The sequence below is a fragment of the Monodelphis domestica genome, chromosome 7 (genome assembly GCF_027887165.1).
Source record: "Monodelphis domestica isolate mMonDom1 chromosome 7, mMonDom1.pri, whole genome shotgun sequence".
NCBI lineage: Eukaryota > Metazoa > Chordata > Mammalia > Didelphimorphia > Didelphidae > Monodelphis > Monodelphis domestica.
This window is the reverse complement of record NC_077233.1, coordinates 63,270,875-63,279,045: the sequence shown is the minus strand read 5'-3', so window position 1 is coordinate 63,279,045 and position 8,171 is coordinate 63,270,875. Positions and strand designations below refer to the sequence as shown.

Here is an 8,171-nt window from a genome sequence, read left to right as displayed (position 1 = left end):
ACATCCAGGAAGGGTCTGAGGACATATTTGAATTCAGATCCTACCATCTCTAGTCCTGACTCCCTATCACTGAAGCATCTAGCTGCCCAGACAGATTAAATCTTACACACCTTCATGAAGGCCTTTCCAACTATCCCATACAGAAGTATACTTTCATTCCTGCCTCTTGGCTTCTATAGCTTCTATTGTTTATGCCTTCATTTGGTATGCAACCTATAGCCCAAGGTCTTCCAGTCCCCGGGTGGTTTAGTCTGGGAGACTACCCTAAAAGATGAATATTTCTTTGACTCATTACTGTCCTCCACCAAGAGTTACTCTGGGAAATAACTGATAAGAGTTTATATCTAGATTTTCACAAAGGCGGGTAATAGAGTCCCCAGATTCTATACAAGCTCTAGAGGTAACAAATGTATATTGAGTTCAGGACAATTTTTATTTCACCCCATAAAGAATGAAAATAACTAATGTAAAAAACCAAAATTTCATGAGAGCCCTTAGGTAATTTTCCATCTGATAGAATTTTTTTTTTGTCCTACTGGGAGACATTTTACAACCAGGATACTAAAATCCTTCTGACAACACCATCCTGGTTAAATCTTTTCTCAGAAAGATGTTGAAATTGGGATTGCTAGGACAACACCTTGACATCCTGGTGAAGGCAACACCCTCTAAGGCTCAGAGGATCTCCATGTGGTTTGGACTCCTCCAGAAGAAATATCAGTATGGAGCATTTGGAAAGGCAAATACCTTCCCAATGCGCCTACCACTGTCTGAATGTCTCCTGGTAATAATGGAGAACAAAGTTCAGGTCTTAACTCCACATCCTGGCTTTAATTCCTTATTGATCCTTCAGTTTCAGGTACCCTATGGGTTGCTTCTTGCTCTCTCCAAGAGGTATATTTCACAAGAACTCTCTTTCTCTCTAATTAGAAGGCCAGAACTTCAAACTCTTGAATTTGAGGTTACTTTCTAAGTAACCCAGAAGATAGACCTGACCTTTATTCCAGTTTCATACTGCCTGGGAAATCAAAATGAATCCACACAGAAGCAGCGGGTTTAAGAATACTGTCCATGGGAGGGGAGGAAAAGAACATGATTTTTGCAATCCTGGAAAAATACTCTAAATTAATTAATTAAATAGAATTTGAAAACAAATAAATAAAATAAAAAAAGAAGTGTTAAGAACTAGGCAATGGGAATTATGTGACTTGCCAACAGTTACACAGGTAGGAAGTTGTCTGAGGCCACATTTGAACCCAGAACCTCCCATCTCCAGGCCTGCCTTCCTATTCACTGATCTACCTAGCCATCCTTATGGAAGTCTTTTTTGAAATGGGTGTGGAGCTGATAACACATAGAGGGTTTTAGTATTTCAATTTTCCCCTCTGTATGTTTTTATTATTTCTTTTATATTTTTTTGTATATGAGGGGGTTTCTTAATCAAGAAAGAAGTCAAACTATTTCCTAAAAATTCATTCTATTAGACAAGACTAAATGATTTGTTTGTATTTTCTATTGAGGGTGTATACATATCAGTATTTAAAAAAACACACACTTGTCTTTTGTCTGATAAATTATTGAAACACAAAGTGGTATTTTGGAAAGACTTATGGGTTTAAGGTCATAGAACCTGAATATAAATCCTGTTTTTGGCCCTTAATACTTATATGACACGGGGCAAGTCAAATAGCTTCTTCTTGCTTCGTTTAAACGTGTTATAAAACAAATAAAAACAATTGAACTAGATGATCTCTAAGGTTCCCTTCAGCTCTGAATCTAGGATCCTGTATGTTAACAAAGAGTTGGCATTGTTAGGAAACTGGTGGTGTAGAGCCACTAGTATTTTGATTTGTTCTTTAATTGTAGAATTAGAAACCTAATTCTTTGACTTCTTTCCTTGTGGACCTTCTAGTGTTCATTTTAATAAATGTAAAGAAGATAATAACTACATTCACTTTTATATCAAAGCCTTTGTGAGTGAGCCAATTTGGCTCCTGTGGCATTATGCCTGTGTTAGGACCACTACTCGGATTCAACAAGAAAATACCTGCAAAAGAGGCAAAATAAAGGTGGAAATGGCAAAAAAAAATATTGTCCATGAAATATCTCCTCTCAGACATGTTGGCAAGAATGTGTGCATTTCCATTTGTGTTCTGGCTACTGCCATCTTTGGGGCTGGGGATGTTTACTCTTAGAACTTTCTTCTTTTTTTATTTTTAAAGATATTTTATTTTACCACTTACATTTAATAACAAATTTCCATATAAGTTTTCTGAAGTTATATAATCCAAAATTGTCTCCCTCCCTCCCTTCCCTGCTCCTTCCTGGAGCTGGCAAGCACTTTGATCTGGGTTAAAAATGTATTAACATGTAAAATATATTTCCATATTCATTATTTTTGTAAGAGAATAATCATGTAAAACCCAAACCCCCAAACAAAAACCCAAGTAAACTAAAGTGAAAAATCTTATGCTTTGATTTGTATTCCAACTCCAACAGACTTTTCTCTGGGAGTGGATAACATTCTATGTTATAAGTCCCACAGAACTAGCCTAGATCACTATATTGCTGGGAGTAGCTAAGGCTTTCACAGTTGATCATTCCACAATATTGCAGTTAACTATATAATATTCTCTTGGTTCTGCTTATTTCACCCTGCATCAGTCCATGAAGGTCTTTCCAGCTTTTTCTGAAATCATCCAGTTCATTATTCCTTTGAGCACAACAGTATTCCATCACCATCAGATACTACAATTTGTTCAGACATTCCCCAGTTGAAGGGCATCCTTTCAATTTCCAATTTTTTTGCCACCACAAACAGAGCTACTACAAATATTTTTGTACTTTTAGGTCATTTCTTCCCCTTTAAAAAATCTTTTTGGGATACAGACTCAATAGTGCTATTACTGGATCAGAGGATGCATATTGCTATATAGTCCTTTGGGCATGGTTCCAATTTGCCTTCCAGAATGACTGGATCAGTTCACAATTCCACCAGCAACGCATTAGTGGTCCCAAATGTGCCACATCCCCTCCAATATTTACGATTTTCCTTTATAGTCACATTTGCCAATCTGATAGGTATAAAGTTGTTTTAATTTGCATTACTCTCATCATGAAGGATTTAGAACATTTTTTTCATATGATTATTGATAGCTTTGATTTCTTCATCTAAAAACTCTTTTTTTCATATCCTTTGACCATTTTTCAATTAGGGAATGACTTGGATTCTTATAAATTTTACTTAGTTCTTTATATATTTGAATAATGAGATTTTATCCCATTTACTCCCATTTTGTTGTTTCCCTTCTAATCTTGATTACAGTAGTTTTGTTCATATAAAAACTTTTAAATTTAATATAATCAAAATTATTCATTTTATATCTTGTAATATTCTCTATCTCTTGTTTGGTCAAAAATTCTGCCTTTTTTCCATAGATCTGACATACAAACTATTCTCTGTTCCCCTAATTTACTTATAGTATCACCCTTTACATCTAAATCATATATTCATTTTGACCTTATCATGATATAGTTGTGAATGCTGATCTATACCTTATTTTTGCCATCCTCTTTTCCACTTTTTCTAGCAGTTTTTGTCAAAAAGTGAGTTCTTATCCCAAAAGCTGGGATCTTTGAGTTTATCAGACATCATATTGCTGCAGTCATTTACTTCTAATCTTTTCCATTGATCCACCATTCTATTTCTTAACCAGTACCAGATTGTTTTGATGATCCCTGCTTTATAGTACAGTTTAAGTTCTGGTACTGTTGGGTCATCATCCTTCTTAGAACTTTCTTCTTGAGCCACTCCAGTATTATATATAATTCTCATGTGCTTCTGCCCTATACCAGCTATTTATGACTCCCAGTTGTGAAGGAATCTTCTATTTCCATCCCATCCCCACTCCAGGACTTAGGTTCACTTGTAACGAAGCTGCTCTCTGGATCTTTCCAGGAAAAAATAGAAAAAGGTACCTGGACTCACTTTTATTGGCAAGGAAAAAGGTGTATCCTATCAACAGTGTCCTTCTTCCAAGAGTCAGCCAATCAAGACACCTTGAAATAACCCCTAAGTAAGCGCCAAGGAGTGGCTACAAAACAACGAATTCCTGGGAGGGCAGCCCCAACCACTGAGAATTAACCAGAGACTCTTTTGTACTCTTAACAGAGTGACAGCAGATCTGTCCTGTCCAGTAAGGGAAGCATGGACAAGACAACCAAGCTTTCAAAGACTCACAAACATATGTGAGCATCAAATCGAATTGACAAGTCCTTTAACCTCTTTCAGTTAAAACTTTTAATCTTGGACAGCTGGGTAGCTCAGTGGGTTGGGAGCCAGGCCTAGAGACAGGAGGTCCTAGGCTCAAATCTAGCCTCAGACACTTCCCAGCTGTGTGACCCTGGGCAAGTCACTTAACCCCCATTGCCTAGCCTTTACCACTCTTCTGCCTTGGAGCCAATACCCAGTACTGACTTCAAGGCTGAAGGTAAGGGTTTAAAAAACAAACAAACAAAACAAAAAAACACCTTTTAATCTTGTCTTAAGTCTAATACTGTCACTTAGTGGAAGCATTAATAGAATACTAGGGGTGGAACTTTCTAGAAAACTCTGGGAGAAGTGGAGGGTAGCAGCTGCAGCTGCCCAAGCTCAGCCCACAAGACCTTTCCCCTTCCCACTAATTTTCTCTTTCTTCCACTGACTTCCCCCAACATCCCAAGCGATTCCTGAGGGGGTGCCCTTTCATCCCACCCAGAATGTGTTCATTATGTCATACCGAGAGCATTGCTCCCTGGCTATAGAAAACGGTGAGGGGAACCACTTATTATGATGTTTTGAGGGTAAAACCCAATACCTCTCAGGACGAACTCAAAAAAGGCATATAGAAAGCTAGCCTTGAAATATCACCCAGATGAGAGTCCAAATGAAGAAGAAAAGTTCAACCAGATTTCTCAAGCTTCAGAAGTGCTTTCTGATGCAAAGAAAAGAGACTTCTAGGACAAAGATGAAGAACAAATCATCGGAAAGGGTGGTTCTTTTTTTTTTTGTCAAAAGGATTTTTAAAAATTTTATTTAATTAATTTAGAATTTAGAATAATTTAGAATATTTTCCCATGGTTAAATGACTCAAGTTCTTTCCTTCCCCTCCCCTAAACCCCCTCTCGAAGCCAACAACTCCACTGGGTTTTACATACTATTTCCTATTTCCATATTATTGATATTTGCACTAGGGTGATCATTTAGAGTCTACATCCCCAGTCACATCCCCATTGACTCATGTGATCAAGCAGTTGTTTTTCTTCTGTGTTTCTGCTCCCACAGTTCTTCCGAAGGATGTGAATAGTGTTCATTCTCATAAGTCCCTTAGAATTGTCCTGGATCATTGCATCGCTGCTAGTAGAGAAGTCTCTACTTTTGATTGTGCCACAGTGTATCAGTCACAGAGGGTGGAGGCTTTGGTTCTCCAATGAATATCTTCGATATGTTTTTTGGAGGACATGGAAGAATGCAAAGGGAATGTAGATGTAAAAACACTGTTCATCAGTTGTAGGTGACCTAAGAAGATTTATATAATGGTGCAACAAGAAAACTGACTTTGCAAAAGAATGCAATTTGTGATAAATGTGAAGGAGGGGATGGTAAGAAAGGAGCAGTAGAATTCTGTCCCAATTATAGAGGTACTGGAATGCAAATAAGAATTCATCAGCTAGGACCTGGAATGGTTCAGCAAATTCAATCAGTTTGCATGGAATGCCAAGGGCATGGGGAACAAATCAGCTCTTAAGATAGATGTAAAAGCTGTAATGGAAGGAAAATTGTTGGAGAGGAAAAAATTCTGGAGGTTCTTATTGACAAAGGCATGAAAGATGGGTAGAAGATAACATTCCATGGTGAAGGTGACCAGGAGCCAGGACTTGAGCCAATTGTCATTGTTTTGGATTAGAAGGACAATATCAACTCCTGATAGTAGAACTATAGTCATTACTTCTCATCCTGGTCAGACTGTCAAACATGGAGATATCAAAGGTCTACCTAATGAAGGCATGCCTATTTATTACTGACCTTAAGAGAAAGGCATTCTAATAATTGAATTGGAGGTAAACTTCCCAGAGAATGGCTTTCTTTCATCAGATAAGCTATCTTTGTTGGGAAAGTTACTGCCTGAAAGAAAGGAAGTAGGGGACACTTTAGAAATGGATCAGGTAGAACTGGTGGACTTTGACCCATATCAAGAAAGAAGGCACCATTACAATGAGGAAGCTTATGAGGACTATGAGCATCATCCCAGAGATGGTGTTCAGTGTCAAACCTCTTAATGGGGAGCCAGTGAATACTTTTCATTGTAATGCTGGATTTTGTTTGCAATAGTGAGGGAGTGAAGGACTACAATCATCTTAACACACTCTCTACTAGTTATTTTTGCCGTAATAGTCAACTATAGTTGTGTTTTTAAAAGTTTTTTTTTTAAACTCTCACCTTCTGTCTTAGAATCGATACTATGTATTGGTTCCAAGGCAGAAGAATGGTAAGGGCTAGGCTATGGGGGTCAAGTGACTTGCCTAGGTCACATAGCTAACTCTATGCCTGGCTCTCAATCCATTGGGCCCCTGTGTTTTAAAAAGTTAATAAGGGGACAGTTGGGTAGCTCAGTGGATTGAGAGTCAGGCCCAGAGACAGGAGATCCTAGGCTCAAATCTGACCTCAGACACTTCCTAGCTGTGTGACCCTGGGCAAGTCACTTAACCCCTATTGCCTAACCCTTACCACTCTTCTGATGGCCAAAGCAAGGGATTTGTGGAAGGGTAACATCCTCAACCTAAATATTGAAGGTGAATTTGCTTCCAATCCCTTCCATTACCTGAATAATTCACAATGCAAGAAGATAAGAAACAGCTTAGGGACACAATTGATAGGGCATTAGCTCTAGAATCAGAAAGAACTGAATTCAAATTGAATCTCAGGCATTCTGTGTGTTCCTAGATAAGCCACTTAATCTCTGTCTGCCTTAGTTCAAATGAGGTAATATTTGTAAAAAATATTTAGCACAGTACCCCATTTACAGTAGATGTTTAATAAATGCATTTAAGAACATTAATTCATCTGAACCAGGGATTCACATGAGAGTTCCTTCTTAAGCATTTTTGATAAATATTTTATAACTATTTCTATTAGAACTGGCTTCCTTTGTAAGAAAATTAACATTGGTGTAAGAATATTAATAAACAAGCTATAAGAACAACATATTAAAACTATTCTGTATTATGAACAGGTTAAATTTATACTAGACATGCAGGATTGGTTCAATATAAGAAAAATCACAAAGATAATAGGCCATATTAATGATAAAAATAATAAAAACCACATGGTTATATTAATAGATATCTAAATGGTATTTGTCAAAACCCAACATTGATTTGCTCCAAAAACATTAGAATGCATGAGAATAAATGGACTTTTCCTTAAAATATATGAATGTAAAATTTCTATACTTGCAAAAATATTATATGAATGTGCTTTAATTCCATTGTACTGTAATAAGTTATAAAAGAAATGGGTTCAAAGAAAAAAAACTTGGGAAGACTTGTGTAAACTGATGTAGGTGAATTTAGTAGAACCAAGTAGAACCAAGTAGTAATAACTTTATAAAGACAAATAACTTTGAAATATTTTAAAACTCCATTCAATATAATGACTAACCATAATTCTAGAGCAAATAGCCAAACATGTTATTACTTTCTGACCAAAAGATCTGAGGAGATGGGATGCAAATTGAGACATGTTTTGGGGCATGATCAACAGGGTAATTTGTTTTGTGTGACTATGCATATTTGTTACAAGGGTCTTATTTTTCTTTTTAATGGTGGAGGAGGAAAAGAGAGACAATGGATTTTTCTTCATTGAAAAAAAATAAATTTATAATGCCAAAAAGTAGATAAATTGGGGCATTTCCCACCATCTAGAATCCACAGGATCACCTAACTCTATGCTCAGAAACAGTCAATTTGAATCCAAATCTTAGGAATTTTAATTGGGATTGTCTATGAGGCCCAGAGCTTCATGGGAAATGTAGTCATATCTCACTTTGCAGTTATGATTTATAGATCTATTTCCACACTTCATGTACAGATAAGAAATATAGAAACACAAGAGAGGATAACTTCTTTGCTAC

The 8,171-nt window shown here is 36.8% G+C and overlaps 1 pseudogene; it reads left to right on the top strand.

Annotated features, from left to right (window-relative positions):
• Nucleotides 1-610: 610 nt before the first annotated feature.
• Nucleotides 611-6,318, top strand: LOC100619559 (dnaJ homolog subfamily A member 1-like; annotated as a pseudogene).
• Nucleotides 6,319-8,171: the final 1,853 nt, after the last annotated feature.